This window comes from Lemur catta, chromosome 13, assembly GCF_020740605.2.
Source record: "Lemur catta isolate mLemCat1 chromosome 13, mLemCat1.pri, whole genome shotgun sequence".
Lineage (NCBI taxonomy): Eukaryota > Metazoa > Chordata > Mammalia > Primates > Lemuridae > Lemur > Lemur catta.
In genome coordinates this window covers 2,506,815-2,528,604 of record NC_059140.1, presented here as the reverse complement: position 1 = coordinate 2,528,604, position 21,790 = coordinate 2,506,815, and the positions used below count along the sequence as shown (strand labels likewise).

The 21,790-nt window shown below is 37.5% G+C and overlaps 1 pseudogene; it reads right to left on the bottom strand.

The window, feature by feature from the left end:
* Positions 1 to 6,407: 6,407 nt before the first annotated feature.
* LOC123649300 lies at positions 6,408 to 7,346 on the bottom strand (annotated as a pseudogene).
* Positions 7,347 to 21,790: the final 14,444 nt, after the last annotated feature.

Below are 21,790 nucleotides of genomic sequence, written 5' to 3'. Positions count from 1 at the left end.
TGTTCCTTTTCATAAGTTAATACAGCCCTTGGGATTTTTATTTTTAATACACACTCAGGGCTTGCTTTCCTTAGTTAGCTGGTCCCTGTTTGCCATACAGTGTAGATTCTGCTTAATGTAACTTCTTTGTTACTTAAGCATCTGCATGACTATTAGTGCTTTGAAGTCTATTTTAAAAATGTGCAAGTTAGGAGTACAGAAAAAAGAGCAACCTACCAAAACCAAGAAGGATCCCTGAAAATTTTCATACTAGGACTGTAAGTAGATTTCAGCTTTGCATTTATTGTAAGTTGACAAAAGCATCTGAAAGAGAATGACTAAACTGTTTGCATTTTTGTATGTATGTATTGCTTGATATAATAAAGATTATTTTCATTAAAAAGGCTTAAATATAAAACCTGAAACTGTAAACTACTAGAAGAAAACAAAGGGGAGCTATTACACAACATTGGCCTGGACAGCAATTTCTTTGATGTGACCTCAAAAGCACAGACAACAAAAGCAAAAAATAAACAAATGGGAGTGCATGAAACTGAAAACCTTCTGTACAGCAAAGGAAACCATTTATAGAGTGAAGAGACAACCCACGAATTAGGAGACAATATTTGCAAGCTATACATCTGATAAGGGTCTAGAATAGAAAATATGTAAGGAATTCAAACAACTCAATTGTGAGAAAACAAATACCCCAATCAAAAAATAAGCAAAGAACTTAAATAGGCACTTCACAAAAGAAGACATACAAATAGCCAACAGATATATGAGAAACTGCTTATTGTTACTGATCAGGAAAATGCAAATTGAAGCCAAAATGAGATATTGCCTCACAACTGTTAGAATGGCTACTATCAGAAAGAAAAATTATAGCAAGTGTTGGTGAGGATATGGACAAAAGGGAACCCTTATGTACTCTTAATGGGAATGTAAGTTAATATGGCCATTACAGAAAACAATATGGAGGTTCCTTAACAAACTAAAAATAAAATTACCATATTATTTCTAAATATACATCCAAAGGGATTGAAATAAATATGCCAAAGAGACATCTTCATTATTATGTTCATTTCAGCATTATTTACAATTGCTAAGGTACAGAAGCAACCTACATGTCCATTCTCGGATGAATTCGTAAAGAAAAGGTGGTATATATACACAATGGAATAGGATTCAGCCTTCAAAAAAGGGGTAGATCTCATTGCTTGCAGTAATGTGGATTAGCCTAAGGGACATTATTCTAAGTAAAATAATCCCGGCACAGAAAGACAAACATGATCTGTCTTATATGTGGAATCTAAAAAAACGAACTCATAGAAGCAGAGAGTAGGATAATGGTTACAAGAGGCTCAGGGGCAGGAGTAGATGGGAAAAGAGGAGATGTTAGTCAAAGTGTACAAAGTTTTAGTCAGACAAGAGGAAAAGTCTTTCATGATCTATTGTGCAGAATGGTGAATATAATAAATAATAATGCATTATATATTTCAAAATTGACAAAAGTGGCTTTTAAATTTTCTCACCACAAAAAATAATAAATATGTGAGGTGATGGGTTTGTTAATTAGGCTGATTTAATAATTCTACATTATAAATGTTTATAAAAACATCATATAGTGTCACATAAATATATATAATTTTTATTTGACAATTAAAAATACATTCAAAAAATTTTGTGATGGCTTTTGCTATGTAAGAACTAGCAGAATATAACTTTTCAACAATAATCTATCCCTCAATGTTGGGTATCCCATGACAGCATATTTCTGTCCTGGACTAGAATCTTTTAGTTGGAAGATATTTGAAACCATAATGTCACTGGCCACTTCACAAAGAGGTGTTCTGACAAGACCCCGTTCTTCTTTCACTGTGTAATTGTGTCACTGATCTGTTCTTGGAATTGTAAGGGAGACTGAGAAAGATCAATAACAGAAAGATGTAGTGTCTGCCCTCATGACTGAAAGAGGCTCTTTTATTTATTTTTTTAAAAATTATTTGTACAAATTTATGGGGTACAATTTTGATATATATGTATATACATTGTGCATTAGGGTGATTAGCATATTTATCACCTTAAACAGTTATCATTGCTTTGTAATGAGAACATTCAAAACCCTCTCTTTTAGGTATTTTGAAATCTACAATGCAGTCATTCCTGAGTATGGGGGGGATTGGTTCCATGTCCCTGCATATAACAAAATCCACACATACTCAAGACCTGCAGTCGCCTTGCAGAAGCTGTGAATAAGTGGACCCATATAGTGTAAACCCGTGTTGTTGTACGGGTAATTGTACATTTTTGTTAACTGCACTTATCCTACTATACTATGGAACAATATGCCCATAGAACAATCACAGATGAAAATAACTGTGGTTCCTTAGAGCCACTTAGAGTTCAATATTTCTACAATAATTGAAAGGAAAATTTAAAATAAAATACACAGCTGATTTTAATGGCTCAACACGGTATTCTTTGGAAGTAGTGGCTGTGATGCAGGTTTCCATTTTGTCACACTTACAGATATTTACATAGAATTCACTCCATTTGACTGGGAAAGTGGATGCAGATGGTTGTATTTTAGAAAATATTTCTCTGCAAGGCTTCTTCTACATTTATAATGAAGTCCAGATTCTTTGCTCTGCCCTGGCCCTGGCACAGCCCTGATCTATGTGTTCTACCCCTCTCTGCTCACTTCCTCCTGCTGCTCTTCTTCCTCAGTCTTCAGAGGGGTTGGGGGGGGGTAATCCTTGAGGTTAACATGGCCAACCCTTTCATTGTGACTGATTGGCCTCTCTGACTGCTCAGTGAGATAAATTATGTACTACTTTTCTCCCTGACGTCATCACTGCCAAACATGATGCGTAATGTACCTCACATCAGCATCTGGGCTCCACAAGGTAAAAGACTGTAGCTATTTGTTTATCGTTTCACCCATAGTAACAAGAACCATATCACATAGGAAGGATTCCGTGCATTGCTAGAATTATTAATAATAAGGAGAAAATGGAGGTGAATGAACTCCAGCAACTTGCCAATTGCATTTGCCTGCGGAAATTCTAGAGGCTATTTTTTCAGCTTGGTATTATCCCATCAGCATTGTTGCTGTTTTGTTGTTGCTGTTTTGTAAAGACTAATCAATTTGTTTGATTTCTCCAATATATGATAGACTATGTTAATATACTTTTTACTACATGAAGAATCATATAATTGTTGATTTTTCCAGATCAAAACAACGTAGAATGTTTAAAAATTCAAAAAAAGAAAAAAAAATTAATCCTAGAGGTCATATTCAGAGCAGAATAATATACATATTTTTTAAATTCAAGAAGAAAACCTGATACCTGTAGTAAATAATGAATGAAATGTATCATAGGTGGAGGAATCTGGGTCTCAGTTCATCATTAATTTGAATAAGAAAAAGGAAACTCTAAGCAATGAACTCGTAACTTTGTGTAGAGAAATTATCTGCTTCTATTTTCCCCTGGATCTATCATGTAGCATGTTCACAATTTCCCTGAAGTTGCATCACAAAAACAAAAAGAACATACTACAAACAAATGCCCTCAGCAGTGCATGGCATAGCACTCAATTCTTCCGTGGTGCCTCTCAAATCAAATCATGATGCTCTAGTTCATGCAGAAGCAGGTAACATGGAGACTCAGAGCCTCAGCCTCGATGCAAAGAAAACTGCCTTCCAAATTGTTTCCTTTCCCAGCTCTCTGACCTAAGGTAGTTTTTTCTTTCTAGTTTTTAATTAGTTTGATGTTTTTTTATCACCAAGCCTGAAAGCACTCACTCAACATGGAACAAGTATCAAAACCATAGTGTTGTAGAGAAGGATAACTTACATGTGCAAAGAAAACATTTACAGTTAGTAAATATTACCTAGCATTATCATCCTAATTGTTACAATTATTATAATATTTTATAATATTAACTTCAACTAAAAAGGAGACTTAGACATAAATAAGTGTTAATTAAAAATGTTGTTATAAGCACTATAGCAGTGGAGTTGTGGGGAAAGGAGATAGCTATTGATGAAGATGGGGTGATTTTTTTTTTTTTAAGATGTGGTATTTTGATATGTTGCTCAGGCTAGACTTGAACTACTGAACTCAGGCAATCTTCCCACCTCAGCTTCTCAAATTGCTGGAACTACAGGTGTGCCCCACCATGGCTGGTTCAGTCCGAATTTTGAGTTATATCTTAATGAAAGGGAACAACTCAGGCAGTCATAAGACAAGTGGAACAGAATTTTCCGGGGGTGGAAACTTGTTGAGTTTCTGAGGTGAATAAAGGACTGTAGGGACAGACTAGAGGTCTAGAGAACCTGTGGCACTAAGTTTGTAGATTGGGTGATAGAAACAGATAAACAGATATAATGTACATTCAAAAACCATTTTTTTTAAGGGAACCCAAGACTTTATTCTTACAAACTAAGAACGCTGCTTGTGGTTACAAAGAAAACAATCTGATGTGTTTTTATTAACCCTCTATCCGTGCATCCAGGGTGAGGATATAGATGCTGAAATTTAAGCCAGACTTTTCTGGCTTCCTTTGGAAAATGCTGGATCCCATCTCCAGAAAGAACAGAGCACCAGCTTCTTTGTTGATTTTCCAGAGTAAAATACTGATTCACGTAACTGAATCATTGCACTGGACCTGTTATTCCACTTCTCATTTTCCTAATAATTCTCATTTTCTGAATATCCAAGAGCTAGTTTCTAAAGATGTTAATCATCCAGAATTTTCCACATGTATTTCAGGCTGGATACATACAGGGTGTAATTATCTTACTGGTTCTTATTCTGTCTTGCTTCCCAGTCTTTGAAACTTGATTTCCTCTTTCACCTGATCAATTCTTACCAATCTTTCAAGATGCACCCAGAATGTTTTTTTTTTTTTAAATCTTCTAACTTCAAGATTATTTTTTATTAGTATAGAAAATCCTATTTTTTTTAATTTCAGCTTATTTTGGGGGTACAAAAGTTCAGGTTATATATATTGCCCATGTACCGCTCATCCCCTCGAGTCAGAGCTTCAAGCGTGTCCATTCCCCAGACAGTGGGCATTGCACTCATCATGTAGTTATTGAATATAAATTTAAGGTTACAAAATTTTGAGAATCTAACAGAAAATCACAGTTTGTGGAATGATGAGATCAAATTTATATTTTGGGGAAATAACTTGAATGGTGATGCATAAGAAATATTTTAAGTTTAAAATGGATTCAAGTCATAAAAACACTTAAAAAGATATTAAGAGGCCAGAGAAAGATATTGACAGTGTGAATTTGGGCAATACATGGCATGGTTGAACTTCTCTGAGACTTAATTTTTTTTCCATAAATATCAGAACCCCTACATAAGCCCATTTATGGATAGACTTGAAGTAACTTAAGTGTATTAATAAAATAATGGTAATGAAACCTTGTGAAACACAACATTAGATATGTTAGCATATAACTTCAAACTGCCAAAGGTCATATTTGTATTTTACATGCCATATCTGAAAACTGAAGTCCCTGTTTCCATGTTATATGTTGCGTGTTGTAGTTACCCAGTCATTTGTCTCTCTGCCTTTAAGTAAATAACTTAAGTACAAGTAACACTGTTAAGGTCATTTAAATATATACTTTTATTAACTTGAATGTAGAAGTGAATGTGGATTATTCTCATATCATTATTCAGGTTCTTTAATCTCAATATTTTTATTGAAATAAGAAAAATTCTAAGTCAAAAAAGCTGTCTGTGAATAGTTTTGTGAAAGGATAAAATGGACTCCAGATGTCAATTAGTCAAACAACACTTCAGCAGGCTTGTTTTGCTTGCTAATTCTCATCCCACCATCACTATTGTATACAGCACAAATAGATTTTTATACAGAATACACGAACACACACACATAGACATATATGTAACTTCTGAAAACATTTTATTAGATGCTCTAAGGCTTTGCTGTCCAACACTGTAGACACAGGCCCCATGTGGGTATTGGGCACTTGAAATGTGTATAGTCCAAATTTCAGTGTGCTCTAAGTATAAAATGCACACAAGAGTTTGAAGGCTTAGAATGAAAACAAAGTAAAAGATTTCACTAATAATTTCATATGAATTACATGAAGAAATTATGTCATATAAGTATTATAGTGATAGTAATATACACACAAACATAATATATTGGATATAATATCTTAAAATAATACACTATATAATTAATATCAATGTTGTTAATGTTAATGTTGATAATGCTGTTTTGGACTAAGTAAAAATATAATTTAAGTAAATTTTACTTTTAAATGTATCTACTGCAAAATTTTAAATTATTAATATATTTCTATTGGGCAACACTGTTCTAGGATGTTCTAATCAATATGCAAAAGGGAAATATAGAAAGGAAAGTAGAGAGAGTCATGATCATTCTTTCAGAGAGGAGAATATCCCAAACACTCTTGTCATGGCCCCCAGGACTTTCTTATTCCTCAGGCTGTAGATAATGGGATTGAGCATTGGGGTGAGGATGGTGTAGAAGAATGCCAGGATCTTATCATCAGCTGGTGAGTGGAGATTCTTGGGCCGAAGATAGATGTAGACAAAAGGTTCGTTGTAAAAGATCATTACAGTCAAATGTGCTGAACCGGTGGTGAAGGCCTTTTTTCTTCCCTCTTTTGAGTGCATATGATAGACAGCAAATAGGACCCGGCCATAGGAAGTGTTGATACCAAGGAAAGGAAGAAGGAGAAAGAGGATTGTGGTCACAAAAACCATGTACTCATGGACCCAGTTGTCCATACAGGCAAGAGACAACATGGCTGGGACATCACAGAAGAAATGATCGATGGCCCTAGGTCTGCAATAAGGAATATGGAGGATGTGGACTGTGTGTGCCAAAGAGTTGATGGACGTCAGTGTCCAAGATCCTATGATCATCTTCACACACATCCTGTTACTCATGTGGATGGTCTAATGGAGAGGGTGGCAGATGGCCACATAAGGGTCATAGACCATGAAGGCCAGGAGTAAGGCTTCAGAACCACCCATGGTCAGGAAGAAGAAGCATTGCACACCACATCCCAGGAAGGAGGTTCTTTTCTGGCCAGAGAGGAAATTGAAAGCTATCTTAGGGACGGTGGTGGAGATGTACATTAGGTCCATGAGGGAGAGCTGGCTGAGCAGAAAGTACATCCGTGCGTGGAGATGGGGATCCACACGTATGAGGTGAATCATGGCCATGTTACCCACTGAGGCAAGGAAGAATGTGAGGACGGTAAGGAACAAGAGAAGAAGGCCAATTTGATTTTGGGGAAACAACCCCAACAAAATGAAATCAGTTGACGTGTGATTCCATTTCTCCATGAAAACTTACTGCTTCAACTTCCTTGAAAGAAAAATAAACACTTACACAAAATGAAATGAAGCAGAACAGAAGAATAAAAAGGAACTGGTTTAATAGAATGAACTGTTTTTCTCCAAAACTGCAGCTTTTGTTGAGTCGATTTCAATATTTAAATTGAATGTTCTTTTTCTAATTGTGTCTGGTAACCATGTCCCAGAAAGTCATAGATATAAGTGTGGTCTCTCAATATAAAGTCTAGCACCATAGGCAGCAAAGATACAGAAGATAACTAAAGCATTACTTCCTAGTTATCTCCTGGTCAGACACATCACTCATGAGTTATCAAAAAGGCACAGGAACTCAGGAAAGTAGGAATTCCTGCCTTCTAATTCCGTATCAACCTAGCCCTGTTCTACAGCTTTAATTTCTGGTCTTCCCTCCCCAGCTGCCTCCAGCCAGATCAACCTTAACCTTCATACTCTGCTTGAGATTCAGCCTCTCATGTTCTTTAAAGGCATTTCTGTGCCTTTCCTAAAAATGTGCCCACCATCCGATGTCACTGTCTTTGAACTGTAAAATATTGTATGACCTGTACGTTCTACCCTAAAAACATAATAATATTTGAATATTCTCCCTTCTATGTGGTGTCTCCACTTTCTGAAGCCCTATAGAACTCAAAATCAAATGCTTAAATTTTCACACACTGTTTTATTCATGTAAGCAAAAGGTCACAGATTATATAATATGCATTTTTTCATTCTATTTTTCAAAGCTGTAAATTATAGCTAGTGTCATGAGAGAAATATAAAAAGGGAATGGAGATTACATTAACTGTTTGTGTGTGTGTGTGTGTGTGTGTGTGTATCTCCTTTCTAGCTATAATGGCTGGTATATGTGTCTATCCTGTCTCTATATACAGCCATCTTTGAGATGTCATAAATTATGTAAACTATTATTCACATTACTTCCTCTATTATAACCCTTCCACAACACAAATTTTTTAAATTTAGTCATCGACACTTTCGTCTTTCAGATGTTAAAAGTAGTACTTATAGATGTGAAAAATAACTTTATCAAATGCAGTTAGTGATTGGACCAGATTTTGAACTTGTGTGGCGATGTCAAATTTCTAACAGGAACTCTCATTCCTACTCAAAGTCATGGAAGCTAAACAACCTTCTCCTGAACAAGTATTTTGTAAAGGAAGAAATCAAGTCAGAAATCAAAACATTCTTTGAATTAAATGACAAAGGAGACACAACTTATCAAAATCTATGGGACACAGCTAAAGCAGTCCTGAGAGGAAAATTCATTTCCATAAATGCCTATTTCAAAAAGACAGAAAGCTTACAAATAGAAAACTTAATGAATAGACTCAAAGAGCTGGAAAAAGAACAGACTGACCCCAAATCCAGCAGAAGGCAAGAAATTATTAAGATCAAATCAGAATGAAATGAAAAGGACAACAAAAATACTATAAGGGAAATTAATAAAACAAAAAGTTGGTTCTTTGAAAAGATAAATAAAATAGACACACCACTGGCTAGACTAACCAAGAGCAGAAAAGAAAAATCTCTAATAACTTCCATCAGGAACATGAAAGGAGAAATCACGACCAATGCCACAGAGATACATGACATCATCTATGAATTTTACAAAAATCTTTATGCACACAAATTGGAAAATGAGGGGGAAATGGACAAATTTTTAGAAAAACACAGCTTTCCCAAGCTCAATCAGGAAGAAATAGAATTCCTGAATAGACCAATATCAAGAACTGAAATTGAAACAGGAATAAAAAACCTTCCCAAAAAGAAAAGCCCTGTTCCAGATGGGTTCACACCCGAAGTTTACCACACATATAAAGATGAACTGGTGCCCATCCTACATAAATTATTCTCCAATATCAAGAAGGATGGAATTCTCTCCAATATATTTTAGCAAGCCAATATAACATTGATACCAAAACCAGGAAAGGATGCAACAAAAAAAGAAAACTACAGACCCATTTCTCTCATGAACATAGATGCAAAAATTCTCAATAAAATCCTAGCAAATCGTATTCAAGTGCTTATTAAAAAAATAATTCATCACGACCAAATTTCTAGTTATTTCAATATCCCAAATTAAAATTTTTTTTGATAAATCCCCCACTGTGTGTCCAATACCTTCTTCAACTCAAGTTGGGAAATTCTTGTTCTTCCACAAAAGATCAGACCGAATTCCATATTTTTGGACTAGGTGGAAGCATGTGGAGATTGGAGAGGATGTTTGCTCCCCCTGTAGTTTAGTGTTCATACTGCAAATTCCAGCAGAGTCTGGCAGCTGCACAGCTGTTCAACTAGAAAAGCAGACCTGAGGAATAGGAGAGTCTTGACTTATAGCTTACATATGTCTTCAGATTTAATCATATAAAACAAAAAAATTTAAATTAAATGTTAGTTATTTAGATTAAAGAAATCAAAAGAGGAAAAATGAAGACATTCCCTTTTTTGGAAAATTTTCTAGCTTTTTATGCCTAGGCCACTCCTTGGGAATTTTTATTTGTAATTCAACTCTTTATAACATCTTTCATTGTTCTCTTTATGTCACCTCAATGCGGGAAATTTGCTTTTTCCTTCACTTTGTATTCCAAACATGCATCAATTGTGACTGTGGCATATCTTTTCTTTCCAGTGTAAGTTTGACTTCTTCCTTTATGTAGTCATGCTATAAGATTTCCTGTTTTCTGTATTCTTCTATTCGAGGGAAAGACTGATATCATGTTCTGTCTAGGATATTGATGTGGGTAGTCCTCTTAGGTTATTAATTTTTCACCAGTAAAATGCTACAATTAATAGTTTGTTGCAATTATTCACATTTACTAATTAAATTATAACCTTGGTAAGCATGAATATAATTGTGAAAGACAACTCAGCACAGAAAAACAAGAATGCATTTTTGTAGCTGTCTAACTGATAAACAGTGACAATGGAAAGTGCAGATTCTGGAGTATGACAGGTACACGGTATTGTGGGACAGATATGCTAAATGGGATCATCAGCATCCTCTGCTTCTTATAACATGTTGGAAATAAAAACTGATAACCTAACAGATAAAGCATACGATCACCATCATCCTAATACATTCATTCCCTCAAAAATTATTCACTAAGTTTTTGTTTAAGTTCAGAGCTGTTCAGTACTGATGTGCTTTGGTGATTAAAACACAGAGATCCTACAGCCTGTATTTAAAATTTAGCGGGTGATGCAGACAATAGATCAACAAACTCAAACATACAACCTGATGCTGTGTAGTGAGTAGGACTATAAAGAAAAATAAAGGAACAGAGAGACAGTTGGATAAGAGCCCTGGAAAAAGCCACTGTATGGAGGCAATACTTGAGCAGGTCTGGTTAAAAAAATATGCTATTCAGAGTGAAAAGCAAACATAAACCGCTGGACTAAAAATCCATTTAGTGGATCCTGTGGTGGCGGAGTGGAGGTGACCTCCTAGATTCATGGTCCTGGAGAGGAAGGCATGGATCTTGGCCTGCCACAATGCTAGAGGATAGCTCCCCTGCAAGAACAGCAGTGTGAATCTGTGGAGAATCAGCATGGGACACAGAGAGCAAGAAAAGGCCGAGGTAAATGAGAAATAAGATCGCGAAAATCTGGTGAGTGTGGGATGGACAATAGAGAGTGGAGCACGGGATGACTGTACCCACCTCACTAGCGAGTGAGGTGGGTTCAGTCCCACAGGAAAGTGGCTTGTTTCCCCACTGACCACCACACCTACTCAATTAGGGATTTGCCTGAAGTTGGTGTAGAAACACTGCGGGAGATGTGGGGCTCTATGGAGAGGAGACTTTAGCAGGAAAGAGTTTAGACTCCAGGAGTTCTGCACAGGGACAGTGCTTAGCAGGGGAGGGACAGATCTGCACTAAGGTGAAAGGCAGTGAGGAGATGCCGAATTACAGCCTTTATACAGCAGCCCTCGAGCCAGGGGGCTACTGTGGGCTTCTGAGCTCATCAGGCCCCTGGCTCTAGTGCCTGCTGGACACTGAACATTCACCCCCAGTGCTGGCGATCTGTGGGTAGGCAGTTGCCATCTTGGGGTCCACAACCCAGCCTCAGCGGAGCCATAGGGTGCTGGGCGGCTTCCTGGGCAGCTCGCTCCCCTAGTCTGTGGATCCACAGTAAGAGCTCTGGCTTTGTGTGAACTCTGTGGACAGGAGATATTAACGGGATACAGCTTGGACTTCAGGAGTTCTGCACAGGGACAGCGCTTGGCGGTGGTGGGGGAGGGGTGGATCTGCACTAAGGTGAAAGGCAGTGAGGAGACACCGAATTACAGCCTTTATTTGGTGGCCCTCTAGCCGGGCAGCTACTGTGGGCTCCTGAGCTCACCAGGCCCCCGGCTCTGGTGCCTGCCAGAACCTGAACATTCACCCCCAGTGCCAGCAATTTGCGGGCAGGCAGTCACCATCTTGGGGTCCACAGCCCAGCCGCTGCAGAGCCATAGGGTGCTGGATGGCTCCCTGGGCAGCTCCCTCCCCTAGTCCGTGGACCCTCTCTAGGAGCCCCACCATTGTGTGAACACTGAGTGCTTCCCCAGTCACGAGAATGTGGACTGTGGACCTTGAAGACATTGGGGAGGGGTAGACCTTTGCCCGTGGGAGCTGCAGCAGCTGGGGCAATGGGCGAGCAAGGACACTGCCCTCTCCCAAAAGCCACTGTCTTTCCTGAGGAAAGAAGCAGATACCACCCCTTGAGAGGAAGAGACAAAATTAAAAAAAAAAAAAAGAGAGAGAGACTTTTTGTCTGCAACTGGTGTGAATCTTGGCTGCTAACTGAAATTTCACAATACAGTGACTTAACTCGCCAAACCGGTCTTAGGTCAAATCAATCCTCTGGGGCTTGACCCATCAGGAGCAGCCCCCCAACTGAGGTAGAAAAACTCTAGACAATACACAACATGCACCGCCTAGTGACAAAAGAAGCAACACACCTAGATTACTTCACAGCCTAAGAACAGAGTACAAGGTGTGCTGCTAGACAGACTAAAGCTGTAAGAAAAGATATAATGATGGATCCAGATGGGAAGGACTCAGTGAAAAAATACGGGGAGCACAAAGAATCAAATGGAAATCTCACCCCCAAAGGGAAATACCAGCTCTCTACCAACTGACACAAACCAGATTCAAAATACCATCCTGTTACAGGAAGAATTTCAGTTATGGATTAAAAACAAACTCAATAATATACAAGAAAAAATGGATAACCAACAAAAAGAAACCACACCAAAAAAAAAAAAAAAAATCAAGGATTTGGAAGAAAAATTCACTAAGGAAATTGAAATATTGAAGAAAAACAAAACTGAACTCCTAGAAATGAAGAATTTATTCAGGGAGCTATAAAACACAGTGGAAAGTCTCAAGAGCAGGGTATATCAAACAGAAGAAAGAATCTCAGAGATGGAAGATAACTCTTTCCAATTAAATAAGTCAGTCACAGAGATAGAGCAAAGAAATAAGAGAAAATACCTGAGTATGCAAGAACTGTGGGATTATGGGAAGAAGACTAACGTGAGAGTTATGGGTATTCCTGAGGGTGAAGAAATAATAAGCAAGGGCTGGATAAGCTATTTGAAGACATAATTGTGGAAAATTTCCCCAGCCTTGCTAAAATTAGAGATATAAATGTTCAAGAAGCTCAAGAACCCCTGGGAGATTCATAGCAAATAGGAAAACACCATGCCACGTAATCATCAGACTGACCAAAATATCCACTAGAGAGACCCTTCTTCGAGCTGTAAGGAGAAAGAAAAAAGTAACATACACAGGAAAGCCTATTAGAATTATGCCAGATTTCTCAACTGAAGCTTTACAAACAAGAAGAGGTTGGGGCCCCATTCTCACTCTTTTGAAACAGAATAATGCCCAGCATAGAATCTTGTACCCAGCTAAGCTAAGTTTTGTATACGAAGGAGAAATTAAGACATTCTCAGACAAACAGGATTGAGGGAATTCACTAAGACAAGACCAGCCCCCCAAGAAGTACTCAAAACACAGTTACACACAGAGCAGCACAAGAGAGACCCATGAATGTAAAACTACTCAGGAGCTAAAGATCAAATTCCAGCCACCACAATGGCTCAAGAGAGAAAACATAGCAATGAAGTTCTACCCAACAAGATGAACAGAAATCTATCCCACTTATCAGTTCTCTCAGTAAATGTCAATGGCCTGAATTCCCCACTCAAGAGCTGTAGCCTGGGCCAATGGATAAAAAAACACAAACCAAGTATCTGCTGTCTTCAGGAAACTCACCGAACCTGCAAAGATGCATTTAGACTGAAAACACAACTATGGAAATCGATATTTCAAGCAAACAGTAGCCAAAAGAAAGCTGGTGTGGCAGTTTTAATTTCCAATAACTTAGTCTTTAAACCAACGAAAGTAATGAAAGACAAAGATGGTTACTATATACTGGTGAAAGGCACAATTCAACAAGAAGACATAACTATACTTAATATATATCCACCCAACTTAGGCGCACCCAGATTCATAAAGCAAACCCTACTTGATCTGAACCAAATGATAGATAACAATACTGTAATAGCTGCAGACTATAACACCCCACTGACAGTACAGGAGAGATCCTCCAAACAGAAAATAAACAAAGAAATAATAGACTTAAATAGAATGCTAGAACAGATGGGCCTCACTGACATCTACAGGACATTCTACCCAAAATCCACTGAATATACATTCTTCTCATCAGCTCATGAGACATTCTCTAAGATTGGCCATATCCTAGGATATAAAGCATGTCTTAAAAAATTTAAAAAAATAGAAATCATACCATGCACCTTCTCAGATCACAGCAGAATAAAAGCAATAATGAACCCTTAAAAAAACTCTTATTCCTACTCAAAGTCATGGAAGCTAAACAATCTTCTCCTGAACGATTATTTTATAAAGGTAGAAATCAAGTCAGAAATCAAAAGATTTTTTGAATTAAATGACAAAGGAGACATAACTTATCAAAATATATTGGACAAGGGTAAAGCAGTCCTGAGAGGAAAATTCATTTCCATAAATGTCTATATCAAAAAGACAGAAAACTTACATATAGACAACCTAATGAATAGACTCAAAGAGCTGGACAAGGAAGAACGGACTGACCCCAAACCCAGTAGAAGGCGAGCAATTATTAAGATCAAATCAGAATTAAATGAAAAGGACAACAAAAATACTATAAGGGAAATTAATAAAACAAAAAGTTGTTTATTTGAAACAATAAACAAAATAGAGACAACTCTGGCTAGACTAACCAAGAGCAGAAAAGAAAAATCTCTAATAACCTCCATCAGGAACATGAAAGGGGAAATCACAACTGATGCCACAGAGATAAACGATATGATCTATGAATTCTACAAGAGTCTTAATGTACAGAAACTGGAAAATATGGAGGAAATGGACAATTTTTTAGAAACACAGCCTTCCCAAGCTCAGTCAGGAAGAAATAGAATATCTGAATAGACCAATATCAAGAAATGAAATCAAACCACCAATAAAAAAACCTTCCCAGAAAGAAAAGCCCTGGTCTAGATGGGTTCACACCCGAATTTTACCACACATAGGAAGAACTAGTGCCCATCCTACATAAACTATTCTCTGATATAGAGAAGGGTAGAATTCTCCCCAACATGTTTTGCCAAGACAACATAACATTGATATCAAAACCAGGAAAGGATGCAACAAAAAGTGAAAACTACAGACCAATTTCACTTATGAATATAGATGCAAAAATTCTCAATAAAATCCTAGCAAACCGAATCCAAGTGCTTGTCAAAAAAATAATCCATCTCAACCAAGTGGGCTTCATACCAGAGATGCAGGGGTGGTTCAACATACATAAATCTATAAGTGTAAATCACCACACAAATAGAAGCAAAAATAAAGACCATATTATCCTCTCAGTAGATAAAGAAAAAGCATTTGCCAAAATTCAACACCCTTTTATGATAAGAACACTTAACAAAATACGCATAAATGGGACCTACCTAAAAATGATACAAGCCATATATGACAAACCCACAGCCAACATCACAATAAATGGGGAAAAATTGAAAGCATTCCCACTTCAAAGTGGAACCAGACAAGGCTGCCCACTGTCTCCGTTAATTTTCAATATACTATTGGAAGTCCTTGCGAGAGCTATCAGGCAAGAGAGGAGAATCAAGGGAGTCCAAATAGGGAAAGAACAGATCAAACACTCACTCTTTGCTGACGATATGATGTTATATCTTGAAAACCCCAAGGATTGAACCAAGAGACTCCTGGAATTGATTAATGAATTCAGTAATGTCTCAGGTTACAAAATCAATACACACAAATCAGAGGCATTCATATATTCCAATAACAGTCAGTCGGAGAACCAAATTAAAGACTCAATGCCCTTGAAAATTGCAAGAAAGAAAATAAAATGTCTAGGAATATATTTAACTAAAGAGGTAAAGGACCTCTATAGGGAGAACTATGAAACACTGAGGAAGGAAATTGCAGAACATGTAAATAGCTGGAAAAACATGCCATGCTATGGATCGGAAGAATCAACATTGTTAAAATGTCTATATTACCGAAAGTGATCTACAGATTCAATGCAATCCCTATTAAATTACTAACATCATTTTTCACAGATTTAGAAAAAATAATTACATACTTTGTATGGAATCAGAGAAATCCCGTATAGCAAAAGCAATTTTAAGCAATAAAAACAAAATGGGAGGTATTAATTTGGCAGACTTCAAACTGTATTACAAGGCTGTGGTTCTTAAAACTGCCTGGTATTGGCACAAGTGCATGGACACAGACCAGTGGAACAGAACAGAAAATCTAAATATAAAACCATCCTCATATAGCCATCTAATCTTTGACAAAGCAGACAAAAACATACTCTGGGGACTAGAATCCTTATTCAATAAATGGTGCTGGGAAAATTCGATAGCCTCATGTAGAAGACTGAAACAGGACCCACACTTTTCACCTCTCACAAAAATCAAATCATGGTGGATAAGAGACTGAAACCTTAGGTGTGAAACTATTAGAATTCTAAAAGAAAATGTGGGAAGACACAGACATTTGCTTAGGAAAAGAATTTATGAACAAGACCCCTTAATGCAATCACAGCAACAATAAAAATAAATAAATGGGACCTAATTAAATTAAAAAGCTTCTGCACAGCCAAAGAAACAGTCACAAGAGTAAACAGACAACCTACAGAATGGGAAAAAATTTTCGCATACTACACATCTGATAAAGGGCTGATAACAAGAGTCTATTTAGAACTCAGGAAAATCAGTAAGGAAAAATCAAACAACACTATCACAACGTGGACAAAGGACATGAATACAAATTTTTCAAAAGAAGATATAAGAATGACTAACAAACTTATGAAAAAATGCTCAATATCTCTAATCATCAGGGAAATGCAAATGAAAACCACAATGAGATATCACTTAACTCCAATGAGAGTGGCCTTTATCAAATTCCCCAAACAATACATGATGGCATGGATGTGGAGCCACAGGAACACTCATACACTGCTGTTGGGACTGCAAACTAGTGCAACCCCTGTGGAAAGCATTATGGAGATACCTTAAACCGATTCAAGTAGACCTACCATTCGATCCAGCAATCCCATTATTGAGCATCTACCCAAAAGAACAGAAGTCATTCTATAAAAAAGACACCTGTACCCAAATGTTTATAGCAGCACAATTCACAATTGCAAAGATGAGGAAACAACCCAAGTTTCCATCAATTCATGAGTGAATTAGTAAAATGTGGTATATGTATACCTGGAGAGAGTTGGAATCGATTCTATTAAGTGAAGTATCTCAAGAATGGAAAAATAAGCACCACATGTACTCACCAGCAAATTACTTTTCCTAATCCTCATCTAAGTGCACATTTCGGAATAACACCAATTGTGTATTGGATGTGGATGGGAGTGGGGGGAGGGGTTGGGTGTATACCTACATGATGAGTGTGATGTGCACTGTCTGGGGAATGGACACGCATGAATGTTCTGACTTGGGGTAATAGGGGTTGAGGGAGGGGATGGGTGTATACCTACATGATGAGTGCGATGATCAATGTCCGGGGAATGGATACTCTTGAAGCTCTGACTCAGTGGGTTGGGGAGGACATGGGCAATTCATATAACCTGCACTTTTGCACCCCCATAATAAGCTGAAATAAATAAAATAAAAAATAATTTGATTCTTGTTATATTTTAAAAAAAAGAAAAACTGAACTTGTCAAGCTGAAATAAGCAGAAGGGTCAGAATTTAGTTCAAAGAGAATTTATTCAATCACAGTGTTTGAGGATGGCTGCCCTGGAAGCACAGATTCCAAAGAATGGATGTCAATATTCCAAAGAGTAGAAATTTGGGATAATTTATATAGACATAATTCAGGGATGTTTAACAGAATTTCAGCATCTTTCTATGTAAGGCTTAATGCATAGCTAGAATGAGCTGATTAGTGGAAGTGGTTTCTTTCTTTTGGTAAAGGTTTATTTAATATTCTACAAGGAGGTTATAAAAGTCATGGTACCATGTGTCTTGCATTCCATGTGGTCTGAGATACAGAGAGGTCAATAAAGGAGTCACTTAATCTATAACAAAGATTAGTGATTGGCAGGGGGTTCCTGGTCTCTGTTCTCTCCTAGGCATTTACAGAAGAAAAACAATAAGGAAGGGAGTTAATCTATCATCCAAGAAGTAGAAGTTGCAAACGCTACATTACTCAGTCTCCAGCACTGAGCTTTTCTCTTGGCATAACAAATTCAGAGATGTTAATGGAAAAACCCAAACTCTGGAAAATAATTTTAAAAGGTTTGTTCTGAGCTGAATATGTGCAGCTACAGCCTGGGGAGCATAGTCTTGAGAGGTCCTGAGGAATGTTCCTGAGGCAGCAGGTTAGAGACTGGTTTTATACATTCATGGAGAAAGGAATTACAGGTAAAACCATGAATCAATACAGGGAAGGTACTCATAGGTTCTGCCCTGAAAGGTGGGACATCTTGAAGCAGGGGGTTACAGGTTATAGGTGAATGTTAGGGAGTCTTCATTTGGGAGTTGGTTGAAAGATTTCAGCTTTGTCTAAAGTTCTGGAGTCAGTAGGAAGGAATGCTCTAGTTAAGATAAGGGGGTCTTCTATCTGTCATGTGGAACTATACCAGAATCAGGTTCTAAAGTAAGCCATGTTATGCCAGTTTAATAAAAACATATTTAATGAGATTTTATTATTTGTAAGGCATGGCTCACCAGGCCTCTTAGAAAATAATTTGGGCAAGAGAATAGAAAAGCTCGGAGTTCAGACTTCCAGGGTCCAAAAATGTTATTTTTTTTTATACACACTTAGGAAAGGGCTAATTGTAATAGTAAAAGTTGACAGCTTACCCCTTCACAAATATCCACACTCATGGGAAATAGCCATCCTTTTCCCTCCTAAAGTTCAAGGGATTGTCAAACCGTTTCTTGTGTTTCGTGAAATAGACAGAAATTTGTGGGGAAAATGGTGTATTACTTACAAATGTGAGTTCTAACAGCAGGACTTCTGGACTTCAAACCTTGGTTAAACTGATTAACCTAAGAATATTGACTAATCTCTGTGAACTTCATGTGGATATTTGATGATTAAATAAAATGATAATTCTGACATGCTTAAAATCTTGCCTGACATTTAAAAATGCTCAGTAAGATTTGGCTCTCATAATAATTATGAACAAAGCAATTAAATTAACTTCATGTGTTTTGCTATATTCACTTACATATTTAATTCCTGTTCTAACTACTTGTTTCATGAATCTACCAAAAATATATTTCAGTAGAATCTCTTAAGTAAAACAAGTCTGTCACTTATATCTGCCTCTGAAATAGGTGGACTATGTCTGTGGAATAAACACTTTCATTCTTGACTTTAGAAACACTCGGTAATCTCTCAAGGAAACGAGGTCCACCTAGCAATCTGCCATAGAACTTCTATCTAATGTAAGGAGCCGACCATAAACACATTACTTAACTGACAGTGCTCTCTTGGCACCTGAAGTGTGGGAATAAAATATGCTAAGAAAAGAGGAGATGATGGGGACAGGGTCATGGAACCAGCTTTTCTCTTTTTTTAACAATTGCTTTTTCTTAATCTTACTTTATTTAGCCAGTGGTGACACAAACTCCATCTCATTTTTCCCCTATGAAACCCACCCTCTTCTTTTTATATTTTAAAAATATTTTCATGCATATATAATATTAATAATACATAATATTTGTGGGATATATGTGATATTTTGATACAACGTTACAACGTATAATGAGCAAATCAGGGTAACTGGGATACTGATCACCATAAGCATTTAGCATTTTTTTGTGTTGGGAACATTCCAATTCCATCCTTCTAGCTATTTTGAAATATACAATGTATTTTTTTAACTAGAGTCGCGCTATTGTGGGGCAAAACACTAGATTGTATTCCTTCTATATAACTGTACATGTGTACGCATTTACCATCCCTCTTTGTACCCCCTTCCTGCACCCCACCCCAGATTCTGGCGACCATCCTTCCACTCTCCATCTCCACGAGATCTATTTCTTCTGTTGCACCCTAGGGAATGGCTGGTCTGTTCTCAGTCTCCACCTGCCCCACCTCCTTTCACACAGCTATTCCTGCATGTTTTCTTCCCTTCCTGCTCAGGCCGTCCCCTGGAGACATGGCCCCTCATGTTGCCCTATTAGAGGGTGGCTGTTTTCTCTCTCCAAAGCCACATGCACAGGACTTTGAGTTGGGTAGGTGTCTTCCATGCTTTCTCTTTCTGCTTCCAAACCACTTACCCCCTCTCAGCTCAGCTGAAGGAAATGGATGAATAGAGCATGGTCTAATGCTTCTAAGTCACTCTCAAAAATGAGACATTCAGCACACATCTGAATGCCACAAGCAATAGCCAGACACTACGAGAGAGGAAGGGTATTGGAGCCTAGTGTGTTAAATGTGAAAGGTCCTGGCTAGAATGTCCTGTGCGGTGTGGAACTGGTAAGGTGAAACATGGAGGAAGATGAGGGCTTAGGAAGGACTTCAGGGGTCAGGTCATGTAGGGAGGTGCAGGTCTTGATTAGGGTGCACTAGGCAATGCCTGCAGTCAAACCCCTTATCGGGAAGTGGCAGAGAGTCATGTGATCATAAACAGCTCAAATGTAGATTAAACATGATTTCCTGGCAGAGCTATCTGGTTCTGAGTGGGTGAGAGTCAGTCTCTCTACAGAGAACAAGGAAGACTCCATGAGGAGAGATTTACATGTAAAATCTTGGCAAATGGAGAACTTGAAGCCCTTAGAAGTGTTGAGTAAGACTGTGTATGTGGAAGAAAGACCGCAAGTTAGGAAAAGATGCAAGGTAAATGCATTTATATAAATATAAATAATTCAGTTTTACTAGAAGTGGGAACTAAAAGTAGGTAAATTTTATGGAGTTTTTATATTAAGAAAATAAGACCCAACAGAGTGTTTGCAAACTCCAAACTGTATTTCAGAAAGAATAATCTAGAATTAGGAATAAAGCATATTTATATGGAGAAAAATTAGAAGCAGGCAATTAATTGAATTGTTGTTATTAATATTAAAATATTTTCTGTTTCTATCATATAAAAGTGAGACTGCCAGGAGTGGTGGCTCACACATATAATCCTAGCACTTTGGCAGGCCGAGGTGGGGGGAATCCCTGGAGGCCAGGTGTTCAAAACCAGCCTGGGCAACATAGTGAGACACTGTCTCTACAAAAAATAGTAAAAATAGCTGGGATGCTTGGCACATGCCTGTAGTCTATGCTACTCAGGAGGCTGAGTCAGGAGGATCACTTGAGACAAGAAATTTGAGGCTGCTGTGAACTATGATGACAAACACTACACTCTAGCAAAGGCAATGGAGTAAGACCCTAACTCAAAATAAAAAACAAAAAAGGGAAGGGCTAATCATTTTGAGTAAAGCACACCACAATTGTAGTGGATGTAAGACTCCCCAAATTTAAAATCTAGTGAAAGTGTTAAGGGTAGCAAACAATTATTACAAACTACCTCACTAGCTTATCTTTTCCCAGATCAATTTACTTGCCTAATTTAGTGACTTCTTTCTCATTAACACTTTCCTACTATAAATTCTGATTACAAAAATGTACAGCATTGTGGTATATTTATATATATGTATAAAGTACTGAAGTGAATTTAATAAGTAATAACTTTAAGATGTGCTTCTGCATATGAGTGAGACCATGTGGTATTTATCTTTCTGTGCCCAGCTTTTGTCATTTAAGATAATGTTCTCCAGTCTCATCCATGTTGCCACAAATGACAGGATTTCATTCCTTTCTGTGGCAGATTAGTGTTCCACTGAATATACATAGTACATTTCTTTATCCATTCAT